Below are 17,019 nucleotides of genomic sequence, written 5' to 3'. Positions count from 1 at the left end.
ATAGTGCACTACTGTTGTCCAGGGCCCTATAGTGCACTACTGTTGTCCAGGACCCTATAGTGCACTACTGTTGTCCAGGACCCTATAGGGCACTACTGTTGTCCAGGACCCTGTAGTGCACTACTGTTGTCCAGGGTCCTATAGCGCACTACTGTTGTCCAGGACCCTATAGTGCACTACTGTTGTCCAGGACCCTATAGTGCACTACTGTTGTCCAGGACCCTATAGTGCACTACTGTTGTCCAGGACCCTATAGTGCACTACTGTTGTCCATCTGGTTCTACCCTATAGTGCACTATTATCCGTATGAGTCCCAAACTGGGCACCCCTATTCCCTCTCGCAGCAACACCTGAAGACAAGGTTGTAATAATTTGTTACCAATCGAGAGAAAAACAGACTGAAACCGGGAGAGGCTGCTTGAACTTGTCCAATAATAAAACGTTAATTTTATCTATTCCGCCACAAAAACGTTTTGCTACTTTGTGCCATAATGAATATGACCCTGGTTCATTATTCTATCTGGTTATCTGGTTCTAACACAGCAACACTGAGGACTGGTTATCTGGTTCTAACACAGCAACACTGAGGACGGGGTTATCTGGTTCTAACACAGCAACACTGAGGACTGGTTATCTGGTTCTAACACAGCAACACTGAGGACGGGGTTATCTGGTTCTAACACAGCAACACTGAGGACTGGTTATCTGGTTCTAACACAGCAACACTGAGGACTGGTTATCTGGTTCTAACACAGCAACACTGAGGACTGGTTATCTGGTTCTAACACAGCAACACTGAGGACTGGTTATCTGGTTCTAACACAGCAACACTGAGGACTGGTTATCTGGTTCTAACACAGCAACACTGAGGACTGGTTATCTGGTTCTAACACAGCAACACTGAGGACTGGTTATCTGGTTCTAACACAGCAACACTGAGGACTGGTTATCTGGTTCTAACACAGCAACACTGAGGACTGGTTATCTGGTTCTAACACAGCAACACTGAGGACGGGGTTATCTGGTTCTAACACAGCAACACTGAGGACTGGTTATCTGGTTCTAACACAGCAACACTGAGGACGGGGTTATCTGGTTCTAACACAGCAACACTGAGGACTGGTTATCTGGTTCTAACACAGCAACACTGAGGACTGGTTATCTGGTTCTAACACAGCAACACTGAGGACTGGTTATCTGGTTCTAACACAGCAACACTGAGGACTGGTTATCTGGTTCTAACACAGCAACACTGAGGACTGGTTATCTGGTTCTAACACAGCAACACTGAGGACTGGTTATCTGGTTCTAACACAGCAACACTGAGGACTGGTTATCTGGTTCTAACACAGCAACACTGAGGACTGGTTATCTGGTTCTAACACAGCAACACTGAGGACTGGTTATCTGGTTCTAACACAGCAACACTGAGGACTGGTTATCTGGTTCTAACACAGCAACACTGAGGACTGGTTATCTGGTTCTAACACAGCAACACTGAGGACTGGTTATCTGGTTCTAACACAGCAACACTGAGGACTGGGGTTATCTGGTTCTGGTTCTAACACAGCAACACTGAGGACTGGTTATCTGGTTCTAACACAGCAACACTGAGGGGTTACTGGTTATCTGGTTCTAACACAGCAACACTGAGGACGGGGTTATCTGGTTCTAACACAGCAACACTGAGGACTGGTTATCTGGTTCTAACACAGCAACACTGAGGACTGGGTTATCTGGTTCTAACACAGCAACACTGAGGACTGGTTATCTGGTTCTAACACAGCAACACTGAGGACGGGGTTATCTGGTTCTAACACAGCAACACTGAGGACTGGTTATCTGGTTCTAACACAGCAACACTGAGGACTGGTTATCTGGTTCTAACACAGCAACACTGAGGACTGGTTATCTGGTTCTAACACAGCAACACTGAGGACGGGGTTATCTGGTTCTAACACAGCAACACTGAGGACTGGTTATCTGGTTCTAACACAGCAACACTGAGGACGGGGTTATCTGGTTCTAACACAGCAACACTGAGGACTGGTTATCTGGTTCTAACACAGCAACACTGAGGACGGGGTTATCTGGTTCTAACACAGCAACACTGAGGACTGGTTATCTGGTTCTCTGGGACTGGTTATCTGGTTCTAACACAGCAACACTGAGGACTGGTTATCTGGTTCTAACACAGCAACACTGAGGACTGGTTATCTAACACAGCAACACTGAGGACTGGTTATCTGGTTCTAACACAGCAACACTGAGGACTGGGTTATCTGGTTCTAACACAGCAACACTGAGGACTGGTTATCTGGTTCTAACACAGCAACACTGAGGACTGGTTATCTGGTTCTAACACAGCAACACTGAGGACTGGTTATCTGGTTCTAACACAGCAACACTGAGGACTGGTTATCTGGTTCTAACACAGCAACACTGAGGACTGGTTATCTGGTTCTAACACAGCAACACTGAGGACTGGTTATCTGGTTCTAACACAGCAACACTGAGGACTGGTTATCTGGTTCTAACACAGCAACACTGAGGACTGGTTATCTGGTTCTAACACAGCAACACTGAGGACTGGTTATCTGGTTCTAACACAGCAACACTGGGAGGACTGGTTATCTGGTTCTAACACAGCAACACTGAGGACTGGTTATCTGGTTCTAACACAGCAACACTGAGGACTGGTTATCTGGTTCTAACACAGCAACACTGAGGACTGGTTATCTGGTTCTAAACACAGCAACACTGAGGACTGGTTATCTGGTTCTAACACAGCAACACTGAGGACTGGTTATCTGGTTCTAACACAGCAACACTGAGGACTGGTTATCTGGTTCTAACACAGCAACACTGAGGACTGGTTATCTGGTTCTAACACAGCAACACTGAGGACTGGTTATCTGGTTCTAACACAGCAACACTGAGGACTGGTTATCTGGTTCTAACTGGAGGACTGGTTATCTGGTTCTAACACAGCAACACTGAGGACTGGTTATCTGGTTCTAACACAGCAACACTGAGGACTTTATCTGGTTCTAACACAGCAACACTGAGGACTGGTTATCTGGTTCTAACACAGCAACACTGAGGACTGGTTATCTGGTTCTAACACAGCAACACTGAGGACGGGTTATCTGGTTCTAACACAGCAACACTGAGGACTGGTTATCTGGTTCTAACACAGCAACACTGAGGACTGGTTATCTGGTTCTAACACAGCAACACTGAGGACTGGTTATCTGGTTCTAACACAGCAACACTGAGGACTGGTTATCTGGTTCTAACACAGCAACACTGAGGACTGGTTATCTGGTTCTAACACAGCAACACTGAGGACTGGTTATCTGGTTCTAACACAGCAACACTGAGGACTGGTTATCTGGTTCTAACACAGCAACACTAACACAGCAACACTGAGGACTGGTTATCTGGTTCTAACACAGCAACACTGAGGACTTATCTGGTTATCTGGTTCTAACACAGCAACACTGAGGACTGGTTATCTGGTTCTAACACAGCAACACTGAGGACTGGTTATCTGGTTCTAACACAGCAACACTGAGGACTGGTTATCTGGTTCTAACACAGCAACACTGAGGACTGGTTATCTGGTTCTAACACAGCAACACTGAGGACTGGTTATCTGGTTCTAACACAGCAACACTGAGGACTGGTTATCTGGTTCTAACACAGCAACACTGAGGACTGGTTATCTGGTTCTAACACAGCAACACTGAGGACTGGTTATCTGGTTCTAACACAGCAACAACATCTGGTTCTAGGGACTGGTTATCTGGTTCTAACACAGCAACACTGAGGACTGGTTATCTGGTTCTAACACAGCAACACTGAGGACTGGTTATCTGGTTCTAACACAGCAACACTGAGGACTGGTTATCTGGTTCTAACACAGCAACACTGAGGACTGGTTATCTGGTTCTAACACAGCAACACTGAGGACGGGGTTATCTGGTTCTAACACAGCAACACTGAGGACTGGTTATCTGGTTCTAACACAGCAACACTGAGGACTGGTTATCTGGTTCTAACACAGCAACACTGAGGACTGGTTATCTGGTTCTAACACAGCAACACTGAGGACGGGGTTATCTGGTTCTAACACAGCAACACTGAGGACTGGTTATCTGGTTCTAACACAGCAACACTGAGGACTGGTTATCTGGTTCTAACACAGCAACACTGACTGGTTATCTGGTTTAACACAGCAACACTGAGGACTGGTTATCTGGTTCTAACACAGCAACACTGAGGACTGGTTACACTGAGGACTGGTTATCTGGTTCTAACACAGCAACACTGAGGACTGGTTATCTGGTTCTAACACAGCAACACTGAGGACGGGGTTATCTGGTTCTAACACAGCAACACTGGGGACTGGTTATCTGGTTCTAACACAGCAACACTGAGGACTGGTTATCTGGTTCTAACACAGCAACACTGAGGACTGGGTTATCTGGTTCTAACACAGCAACACTGAGGACTGGTTATCTGGTTCTAACACAGCAACACTGAGGACTGGTTATCTGGTTCTAACACAGCAACACTGAGGACTGGTTATCTGGTTCTAACACAGCAACACTGAGGACTGGTTATCTGGTTCTAACACAGCAACACTGAGGACTGGTTATCTGGTTCTAACTAACATCAGCAACACTGAGGACTGGTTATCTGGTTCTAACACAGCAACACTGAGGACTGGTTATCTGGTTCTAACACAGCAACACTGAGGACTGGTTATCTGGTTCTAACACAGCAACACTGAGGACTGGTTATCTGGTTCTAACATCAGCAACACTGAGGACTGGTTATCTGGTTCTAACACAGGGTTATCTGGTTCTAACACAGCAACACTGAGGACTGGTTATCTGGTTCTAACACAGCAACACTGAGGACTGGTTATCTGGTTCTAACACAGCAACACTGAGGACTGGTTATCTGGTTCTAACACAGCAACACTGAGGACTGGTTATCTGGTTCTAACACAGCAACACTGAGGACTGGTTATCTGGTTCTAACACAGCAACACTGAGGACTGGTTATCTGGTTCTAACACAGCAACACTGAGGACTGGTTATCTGGTTCTAACACAGCAACACTGAGGACGAGGTTATCTGGTTCTAACACAGCAACACTGAGGACTGGTTATCTGGTTCTAACACAGCAACACTGAGGACTGGTTATCTGGTTCTAACACAGCAACACTGAGGACTGGTTATCTGGTTCTAACACAGCAACACTGAGGACTGGTTATCTGGTTCTAACACAGCAACACTGAGGACTGGTTATCTGGTTATCTGGTTCTAACACAGCAACACTGAGGACGGGGTTATCTGGTTCTAACACAGCAACACTGAGGACTGGTTATCTGGTTCTAACACAGCAACACTGAGGACTGGTTATCTGGTTCTAACACAGCAACACTGAGGACTGGTTATCTGGTTCTAACACAGCAACACTGAGGACTGGTTATCTGGTTCTAACACAGCAACACTGAGGACTGGATCTGGTTATCTGAGTTCTTCTAACACAGCAACACTGAGGACTGGTTATCTGGTTCTAACACAGCAACACTGAGGACTGGTTATCTGGTTCTAACACAGCAACACTGAGGACGGGTTATCTGGTTCTAACACAGCAACACTGAGGACTGGTTATCTGGTTCTAACACAGCAACACTGAGGACTGGTTATCTGGTTCTAACACAGCAACACTGAGGACTGGGTTATCTGGTTCTAACACAGCAACACTGAGGACTGGTTATCTGGTTCTAACACAGCAACACTGAGGACTGGTTATCTGGTTCTAACACAGCAACACTGAGGACTGGGGTTATCTGGTTCTAACACAGCAACACTGAGGAGGACTGGTTATCTGGTTCTAACACAGCAACACTGAGGACTGGTTATCTGGTTCTAACACAGCAACACTGAGGACTGGTTATCTGGTTCTAACACAGCAACACTGAGGACTGGTTATCTGGTTCTAACACAGCAACACTGAGGACTGGTTATCTGGTTCTAACACAGCAACACTGAGGACTGGTTATCTGGTTCTAACACAGCAACACTGAGGACTGGTTATCTGGTTCTAACACAGCAACACTGAGGACTGGTTATCTGGTTCTAACACAGCAACACTGAGGACTGGTTATCTGGTTCTAACACAGCAACACTGAGGACTGGTTATCTGGTTCTAACACAGCAACACTGAGGACTGGTTATCTGGTTCTAACACAGCAACACTGAGGACTGGTTATCTGGTTCTAACACAGCAACACTGTGGTTCTAACACAGCAACACTGAGGACTGGTTATCTGGTTCTAACACAGCAACACTGAGGACTGGTTATCTGGTTCTAACACAGCAACACTGAGGACTGGTTATCTGGTTCTAACACAGCAACACTGATCTGGTTCTACTTATCTGGTTCTAACACAGCAACACTGAGGACTGGTTATCTGGTTCTAACACAGCAACACTGAGGACTGGTTATCTGGTTCTAACACAGCAACACTGAGGACTGGTTATCTGGTTCTAACACAGCAACACTGAGGACTGGTTATCTGGTTCTAACACAGCAACACTGAGGACTGGGTTATCTGGTTCTAACACAGCAACACTGAGGACTGGTTATCTGGTTCTAACACAGCAACACTGAGGACTGGTTATCTGGTTCTAACACAGCAACACTGAGGACTGGTTATCTGGTTCTAACACAGCAACACTGAGGACTGGTTATCTGGTTCTAACACAGCAACACTGAGGACTGGTTATCTGGTTCTAACACAGCAACACTGAGGACTGGTTATCTGGTTCTAACACAGCAACACTGAGGACTGGTTATCTGGTTCTAACACAGCAACACTGAGGACGGGGTTATCTGGTTCTAACACAGCAACACTGAGGACTGGTTATCTGGTTCTAACACAGCAACACTGAGGACTGGTTATCTGGTTCTAACACAGCAACACTGAGGACTGGTTATCTGGTTCTAACACAGCAACACTGAGGACTGGTTATCTGGTTCTAACACAGCAACACTGAGGACTGGTTATCTGGTTCTAACACAGCAACACTGAGGACTGGTTATCTGGTTCTAACACAGCAACACTGAGGACTGGTTATCTGGTTCTAACACAGCAACACTGAGGACTGGTTATCTGGTTCTAACACAGCAACACTGAGGACTGGTTATCTGGTTCTAACACAGCAACACTGAGGACTGGTTATCTGGTTCTAACACAGCAACACTGAGGACTGGTTATCTGGTTCTAACACAGCAACACTGAGGACTGGTTATCTGGTTCTAACACAGCAACACTGAGGACTGGTTATCTGGTTCTAACACAGCAACACTGAGGACTGGTTATCTGGTTCTAACACAGCAACACTGAGGACTGGTTATCTGGTTCTAACACAGCAACACTGAGGACTGGTTATCTGGTTCTAACACAGCAACACTGAGGACTGGTTATCTGGTTCTAACACAGCAACACTGAGGACGGGGTTATCTGGTTCTAACACAGCAACACTGAGGACTGGTTATCTGGTTCTAACACAGCAACACTGAGGACTGGTTATCTGGTTCTAACACAGCAACACTGAGGACTGGTTATCTGGTTCTAACACAGCAACACTGAGGACTGGTTATCTGGTTCTAACACAGCAACACTGAGGACGGGGTTATCTGGTTCTAACACAGCAACACTGAGGACTGGTTATCTGGTTCTAACACAGCAACACTGAGGACTGGTTATCTGGTTCTAACACAGCAACACTGAGGACTGGTTATCTGGTTCTAACACAGCAACACTGAGGACTGGTTATCTGGTTCTAACACAGCAACACTGAGGACTGGTTATCTGGTTCTAACACAGCAACACTGAGGACTGGTTATCTGGTTCTAACACAGCAACACTGAGGACTGGTTATCTGGTTCTAACACAGCAACACTGAGGACTGGTTATCTGGTTCTAACACAGCAACACTGAGGACTGGTTATCTGGTTCTAACACAGCAACACTGAGGACTGGTTATCTGGTTCTAACACAGCAACACTGAGGACTGGTTATCTGGTTCTAACACAGCAACACTGAGGACTGGTTATCTGGTTCTAACACAGCAACACTGAGGACTGGTTATCTGGTTCTAACACAGCAACACTGAGGACTGGTTATCTGGTTCTAACACAGCAACACTGAGGACTGGTTATCTGGTTCTAACACAGCAACACTGAGGACTGGTTATCTGGTTCTAACACAGCAACACTGAGGACTGGTTATCTGGTTCTAACACAGCAACACTGAGGACTGGTTATCTGGTTCTAACACAGCAACACTGAGGACTGGTTATCTGGTTCTAACACAGCAACACTGAGGACTGGTTATCTGGTTCTAACACAGCAACACTGAGGACTGGTTATCTGGTTCTAACACAGCAACACTGAGGACTGGTTATCTGGTTCTAACACAGCAACACTGAGGACTGGTTATCTGGTTCTAACACAGCAACACTGAGGACTGGTTATCTGGTTCTAACACAGCAACACTGAGGACTGGGTTATCTGGTTCTAACACAGCAACACTGAGGACTGGTTATCTGGTTCTAACACAGCAACACTGAGGACTGGTTATCTGGTTCTAACACAGCAACACTGAGGACTGGTTATCTGGTTCTAACACAGCAACACTGAGGACTGGTCTGGTTCTAACACAGCAACACTGAGGACTGGTTATCTGGTTCTAACACAGCAACACTGAGGACTGGTTATCTGGTTCTAACACAGCAACACTGAGGACTGGTTATCTGGTTCTAACACAGCAACACTGAGGACTGGTTATCTGGTTCTAACACAGCAACACTGAGGACTGGTTATCTGGTTCTAACACAGCAACACTGAGGACTGGTTATCTGGTTCTAACACAGCAACACTGAGGACTGGTTATCTGGTTCTAACACAGCAACACTGAGGACTGGTTATCTGGTTCTAACACAGCAACACTGAGGACTGGTTATCTGGTTCTAACACAGCAACACTGAGGACTGGTTATCTGGTTCTAACACAGAGGACATCTGGTTCTACACTGAGGACTGGTTATCTGGTTCTAACACAGCAACACTGAGGACTGGTTATCTGGTTCTAACACAGCAACACTGAGGACTGGTTATCTGGTTCTAACACAGCAACACTGAGGACTGGTTATCTGGTTCTAACACAGCAACACTGAGGACTGGTTATCTGGTTCTAACACAGCAACACTGAGGACTGGTTATCTGGTTCTAACACAGCAACACTGAGGACTGGTTATCTGGTTCTAACACAGCAACGCTGAGGACTGGTTATCTGGTTCTAACACAGCAACACTGAGGACTGGTTATCTGGTTCTAACACAGCAACGCTGAGGACTGGTTATCTGGTTCTAACACAGCAACACTGAGGACGGGTTATCTGGTGCTAACACAGCAAGCCTGAGGACGGGTTGATCTGGTTCTAACACAGCAACACTGAGGACTGGTTATCTGGTTCTAACACAGCAACACTGAGGACTGGTTATCTGGTTCTAACACAGCAACACTGAGGACTGGTTATCTGGTTCTAACACAGCAACACTGAGGACTGGTTATCTGGTTCTAACACAGCAACACTGAGGACTGGGAGGACTGGTTATCTGGTTCTAACACAGCAACACTGAGGACTGGGGTTATCTGGTTCTAACACAGCAACACTGAGGACTGGTTATCTGGTTCTAACACAGCAACACTGAGGACTGGTTATCTGGTTCTAACACAGCAACACTGAGGACTGGTTATCTGGTTCTAACACAGCAACACTGAGGACGGGGTTATCTGGTTCTAACACAGCAACACTGAGGACTGGTTATCTGGTTCTAACACAGCAACACTGAGGACGGGGTTATCTGGTTCTAACACAGCAACACTGAGGACTGGTTATCTGGTTCTAACACAGCAACACTGAGGACTGGTTATCTGGTTCTAACACAGCAACACTGAGGACTGGTTATCTGGTTCTAACACAGCAACACTGAGGACTGGTTATCTGGTTCTAACACAGCAACACTGAGGACTGGTTATCTGGTTCTAACACAGCAACACTGAGGACTGGTTATCTGGTTCTAACACAGCAACACTGAGGACTGGTTATCTGGTTCTAACACAGCAACACTGAGGACTGGTTATCTGGTTCTAACACAGCAACACTGAGGATCTGGTTCTAACACAGCAACACTGAGGACTGGTTATCTGGTTCTAACACAACACTGAGGACGGGTTATCTGGTTCTAACACAGCAACACTGAGGACTGGTTATCTGGTTCTAACACAGCAACACTGAGGACTGGTTATCTGGTTCTAACACAGCAACACTGAGGACTGGTTATCTGGTTCTAACACAGCAACACTGAGGACTGGTTATCTGGTTCTAACACAGCTGGTTATCTGGTTCTACACTGAGGACTGGTTATCTGGTTCTAACACAGCAACACTGAGGACTGGTTCTAACACAGCAACACTTATCTGGTTCTAACACAGCAACACTGAGGACTGGTTATCTGGTTCTAACACAGCAACACTGAGGACTGGTTATCTGGTTCTAACACAGCAACACTGAGGACTGGTTATCTGGTTCTAACACAGCAACACTGAGGACTGGTTATCTGGTTCTAACACAGCAACACTGAGGACTGGTTATCTGGTTCTAACACAGCAACACTGAGGACTGGGTTATCTGGTTCTAACACAGCAACACTGAGGACTGGTTATCTGGTTCTAACACAGCAACACTGAGGACTGGTTCTAACACAGCAACACTATCTGGTTCTAACACAGCAACACTGAGGACTGGGGTTATCTGGTTCTAACACAGCAACACTGAGGACTGGTTATCTGGTTCTAACACAGCAACACTGAGGACTGGTTATCTGGTTCTAACACAGCAACACTGAGGACTGGTTATCTGGTTCTAACACAGCAACACTGAGGACTGGTTATCTGGTTCTAACACAGCAACACTGAGGACGGGGTTATCTGGTTCTAACACAGCAACACTGAGGACTGGTTATCTGGTTCTAACACAGCAACACTGAGGACGGGGTTATCTGGTTCTAACACAGCAACACTGAGGACTGGTTATCTGGTTCTAACACAGCAACACTGAGGACTGGTTATCTGGTTCTAACACAGCAACACTGAGGACTGGTTATCTGGTTCTAACACAGCAACACTGAGGACTGGTTATCTGGTTCTAACACAGCAACACCGAGGACTGGTTATCTGGTTCTAACACAGCAACACTGAGGATCTGGTTCTAACACAACACTGAGGGTTATCTGGTTCTAACACAGCAACACTGAGGACTGGGTTATCTGAGGACTGGTTCTGGTTCTAACACAGCAACACTGAGGACTGGTTATCTGGTTCTAACACAGCAACACTGAGGACTGGTTATCTGGTTCTAACACAGCAACACTGAGGACTGGTTATCTGGTTCTAACACAGCAACACTGAGGACTGGTTATCTGGTTCTAACACAGCAACACTGAGGACTGGTTATCTGGTTCTAACACAGCAACACTGAGGACTGGTTATCTGGTTCTAACACAGCAACACTGAGGACTGGTTATCTGGTTCTAACACAGCAACACTGAGGACTGGTTATCTGGTTCTAACACAGCAACACTGAGGACTGGTTATCTGGTTCTAACAACTGAGGACTGGTTATCTGGTTCTAACACAGCAACACTGAGGACTGGTTATCTGGTTCTAACACAGCAACACTGAGGACTGGTTATCTGGTTCTAACACAGCAACACTGAGGACTGGTTATCTGGTTCTAACACAGCAACACTGAGGACTGGTTATCTGGTTCTAACACAGCAACACTGAGGACTGGTTATCTGGTTCTAACACAGCAACACTGAGGACTGGTTATCTGGTTCTAACACAGCAACACTGAGGACTGGTTATCTGGTTCTAACACAGCAACACTGAGGACTGGTTATCTGGTTCTAACACAGCAACACTGAGGACTGGTTATCTGGTTCTAACACAGCAACACTGAGGACTGGTTATCTGGTTCTAACACAGCAACACTGAGGACTGGTTATCTGGTTCTAACACAGCAACACTGAGGACTGGTTATCTGGTTCTAACACAGCAACACTGGGACTTATCTGGTTCTAACACAGCAACACTGAGGACTGGGTTATCTGGTTCTAACACAGCAACACTGAGGACTGGTTATCTGGTTCTAACACAGCAACACTGAGGACTGGTTATCTGGTTCTAACACAGCAACACTGAGGACTTATCTGGTTAACACAGCAACACTGAGGACTGGTTCTAACACAGCAACACTGAGGACTGGTTATCTGGTTCTAACACAGCAACACTGAGGACTGGTTATCTGGTTCTAACACAGCAACACTGAGGACTGGTTATCTGGTTCTAACACAGCAACACTGAGGACTGGTTATCTGGTTCTATCTGAGGACTGGTTATCTTCTAACACAGCAACACTGAGGACTGGGTTATCTGGTTCTAACACAGCAACACTGAGGACTGGTTATCTGGTTCTAACACAGCAACACTGAGGACTGGTTATCTGGTTCTAACACAGCAACACTGAGGACTGGTTATCTGGTTCTAACACAGCAACACTGAGGACTGGTTATCTGGTTCTAACACAGCAACACTGAGGACTGGTTATCTGGTTCTAACACAGCAACACTGAGGACTGGTTATCTGGTTCTAACACAGCAACACTGAGGACTGGTTATCTGGTTCTAACACAGCAACACTGAGGACTGGTTATCTGGTTCTAACACAGCAACACTGAGGACTGGTTATCTGGTTCTAACACAGCAACACTGAGGACTGGTTATCTGGTTCTAACACAGCAACACTGAGGACTGGTTATCTGGTTCTAACACAGCAACACTGAGGACTGGTTATCTGGTTCTAACACAGCAACACTGAGGACTGGTTATCTGGTTCTAACACAGCAACACTGAGGACTGATCTGGAACACAGCAACACTGTTATCTGGTTCTAACACAGCAACACTGAGGACTGGTTATCTGGTTCTAACACAGCAACACTGAGGACTGGTTATCTGGTTCTAACACAGCAACACTGAGGACTGGTTATCTGGTTCTAACACAGCAACACTGAGGACTGGTTATCTGGTTCTAACACAGCAACACTGAGGACTGGTTATCTGGTTCTAACACAGCAACACTGAGGACTGGTTATCTGGTTCTAACACAGCAACACTGAGGACTGGTTATCTGGTTCTAACACAGCAACACTGAGGACTGGTTATGAGGACTGGTTCTAACACAGCAACACTGAGGACTGGTTATCTGGTTCTAACACAGCAACACTGAGGACTGGTTATCTGGTTCTAACACAGCAACACTGAGGACTGGTTATCTGGTTCTAACACAGCAACACTGAGGACTGGTTATCTGGTTCTAACACAGCAACACTGAGGACTGGTTATCTGGTTCTAACACAGCAACACTGAGGACTGGTTATCTGGTTCTAACACAGCAACACTGAGGACTGGTTATCTGGTTCTAACACAGCAACACTGAGGACTGGTTATCTGGTTCTAACACAGCAACACTGAGGACTGGTTATCTGGTTCTAACACAGCAACACTGAGGACTGGTTATCTGGTTCTAACACAGCAACACTGAGGACTGGTTATCTGGTTCTAACACAGCAACACTGAGGACTGGTTATCTGGTTCTAACACAGCAACACTGAGGACTGGTTATCTGGTTCTAACACAGCAACACTGAGGACTGGTTATCTGGTTCTAACACAGCAACACTGAGGACTGGGTTCTAACACAGCACACTGGGACTTATCTGGTTCTAACACAGCAACACTGAGGACTGGTTATCTGGTTCTAACACAGCAACACTGAGGACTGGTTATCTGGTTCTAACACAGCAACACTGAGGACTGGTTATCTGGTTCTAACACAGCAACACTGAGGACTGGTTATCTGGTTCTAACACAGCAACACTGAGGACTGGTTATCTGGTTCTAACACAGCAACACTGAGGACTGGTTATCTGGTTCTAACACAGCAACACTGAGGACTGGTTATCTGGTTCTAACACAGCAACACTGAGGACTGGTTATCTGGTTCTAACACAGCAACACTGAGGACTGGTTATCTGGTTCTAACACAGCAACACTGAGGACTGGTTATCTGGTTCTAACACAGCAACACTGAGGACTGGTTATCTGGTTCTAACACAGCAACACTGAGGACTGGTTATCTGGTTATGAGGACTGGTTATCTGGTTCTAACACAGCAACACTGAGGACTGGTTATCTGGTTCTAACACAGCAACACTGAGGACTGGTTATCTGGTTCTAACACAGCAACACTGAGGACTGGTTATCTGGTTCTAACACAGCAACACTGAGGACTGGTTATCTGGTTCTAACACAGCAACACTGAGGACTGGTTATCTGGTTCTAACACAGCAACACTGAGGACTGGTTATCTGGTTCTAACACAGCAACACTGAGGACTGGTTATCTGGTTCTAACACAGCAACACTGAGGACTGGTTATCTGGTTCTAACACAGCAACACTGAGGACTGGTTATCTGGTTCTAACACAGCAACACTGAGGACTGGTTATCTGGTTCTAACACAGCAACACTGAGGACTGGTTATCTGGTTCTAACACAGCAACACTGGACTGGATCTGGTTCTAACACAGCAACACTGAGGACTGGTTCTAACACAGCAACACTGAGGACTGGTTATCTGGTTCTAACACAGCAACACTGAGGACTGGGTTATCTGGTTCTAACACAGCAACACTGAGGACGGGGTTATCTGGTTCTAACACAGCAACACTGAGGACGGGGTTATCTGGTTCTAACACAGCAACACTGAGGACTGGTTATCTGGTTCTAACACAGCAACACTGAGGACTGGTTATCTGGTTCTAACACAGCAACACTGAGGACTGGTTATCTGGTTCTAACACAGCAACACTGAGGACTGGTTATCTGGTTCTAACACAGCAACACTGAGGACTGGTTATCTGGTTCTAACACAGCAACACTGAGGACTGGTTATCTGGTTCTAACACAGCAACACTGAGGACTGGTTATCTGGTTCTAACACAGCAACACTGAGGACTGGTTATCTGGTTCTAACACAGCAACACTGAGGACTGGTTATCTGGTTCTAACACAGCAACACTGAGGACTGGTTATCTGGTTCTAACACAGCAACACTGAGGACTGGTTATCTGGTTCTAACACAGCAACACTGAGGACTGGTTATCTGGTTCTAACACAGCAACACTGAGGACTGGTTATCTGGTTCTAACACAGCAACACTGAGGACTGGTTATCTGGTTCTAACACAGCAACACTGAGGACTGGTTATCTGGTTCTAACACAGCAACACTGAGGACTGGTTATCTGGTTCTAACACAGCAACACTGAGGACTGGTTATCTGGTTCTAACACAGCAACACTGAGGACTGGTTATCTGGTTCTAACACAGCAACACTGAGGACTGGGACGTTATCTGGTTCTAACACAGCAACACTGAGGACTGGTTATCTGGTTCTAACACAACACTGAGGACTGGTTATCTGGTTCTAACACAGCAACACTGAGGACTGGTTATCTGGTTCTAACACAGCAACACTGAGGACTGGTTATCTGGTTCTAACACAGCAACACTGAGGACTGGTTATCTGGTTCTAACACAGCAACACTGAGGACTGGTTATCTGGTTCTAACACAGCAACACTGAGGACTGGTTATCTGGTTCTAACACAGCAACACTGAGGACTGGTTATCTGGTTCTAACACAGCAACACTGAGGACTGGTTATCTGGTTCTAACACAGCAACACTGAGGACTGGTTATCTGGTTCTAACACAGCAACACTGAGGACTGGTTATCTGGTTCTAACACAGCAACACTGAGGACTGGTTATCTGGTTCTAACACAGCAACACTGAGGACTGGTTATCTGGTTTATCTGGTTCTAACACAGCAACACTGAGGACTGGTTATCTGGTTCTAACACAGCAACACTGAGGACTGGTTATCTGGTTCTAACACAGCAACACTGAGGACTGGTTATCTGGTTCTAACACAGCAACACTGAGGACTGGTTATCTGGTTCTAACACAGCTGGTTATCTGGTTCTAACACTGAGGACTGGGTTATCTGGTTCTAACACAGCAACACTGAGGACTGGTTATCTGGTTCTAACACAGCAACACTGAGGACTGGTTATCTGGTTCTAACACAGCAACACTGAGGACTGGTTATCTGGTTCTAACACAGCAACACTGAGGACTGGTTATCTGGTTCTAACACAGCAACACTGAGGACTGGTTATCTGGTTCTAACACAGCAACACTGAGGACTGGTTATCTGGTTCTAACACAGCAACACTGAGGACTGGTATCTGGTTCTAACACAGCAACACTGAGGACTGGTTATCTGGTTCTAACACAGCAACACTGAGGACTGGTTATCTGGTTCTAACACAGCAACACTGAGGACTGGTTATCTGGTTCTAACACAGCAACACTGAGGACTGGTTATCTGGTTCTAACACTAACTGGTTACAGCAACACTGAGGACTGGTTATCTGGTTCTAACACAGCAACACTGAGGACTGGTTATCTGGTTCTAACACAGCAACACTGAGGACTGGTTATCTGGTTCTAACACAGCAACACTGAGGACTGGTTATCTGGTTCTAACACAGCAACACTGAGGACTGGTTATCTGGTTCTAACACAGCAACACTGAGGACTGGTTATCTGGTTCTAACACAGCAACACTGAGGACTGGTTCTAACACAGCAACACTGAGGACTGGTTATCTGGTTCTAACACAGCAACACTGAGGACTGGTTATCTGGTTCTAACACAGCAACACTGAGGACTGGGTTATCTGGTT

General features: G+C 46.0%; 1 long non-coding RNA gene across 2 annotated transcripts; it reads right to left on the bottom strand.

Moving 5' to 3' along the window:
* Nucleotides 1–471: 471 nt before the first annotated feature.
* LOC127919927 (uncharacterized) lies at nt 472–11,344 on the bottom strand. Of its 2 annotated transcripts, none has more exons than XR_008104547.1 (3): nt 10,894–11,344; nt 9,732–9,908; nt 472–697 (listed from the first exon to the last, which is right to left on the bottom strand). It is a non-coding gene; the product is annotated as an uncharacterized LOC127919927 (long non-coding RNA). The 2 variants fall into 2 exon arrangements; XR_008104548.1 differs by lacking the exon at nt 472–697 and adding an exon at nt 3,982–4,152.
* Nucleotides 11,345–17,019: the final 5,675 nt, after the last annotated feature.

This window comes from Oncorhynchus keta, unplaced genomic scaffold, assembly GCF_023373465.1.
Source record: "Oncorhynchus keta strain PuntledgeMale-10-30-2019 unplaced genomic scaffold, Oket_V2 Un_contig_17880_pilon_pilon, whole genome shotgun sequence".
NCBI classification, from domain to species: domain Eukaryota; kingdom Metazoa; phylum Chordata; class Actinopteri; order Salmoniformes; family Salmonidae; genus Oncorhynchus; species Oncorhynchus keta.
This window is presented reverse-complemented; position numbering and strand designations above follow the sequence as displayed.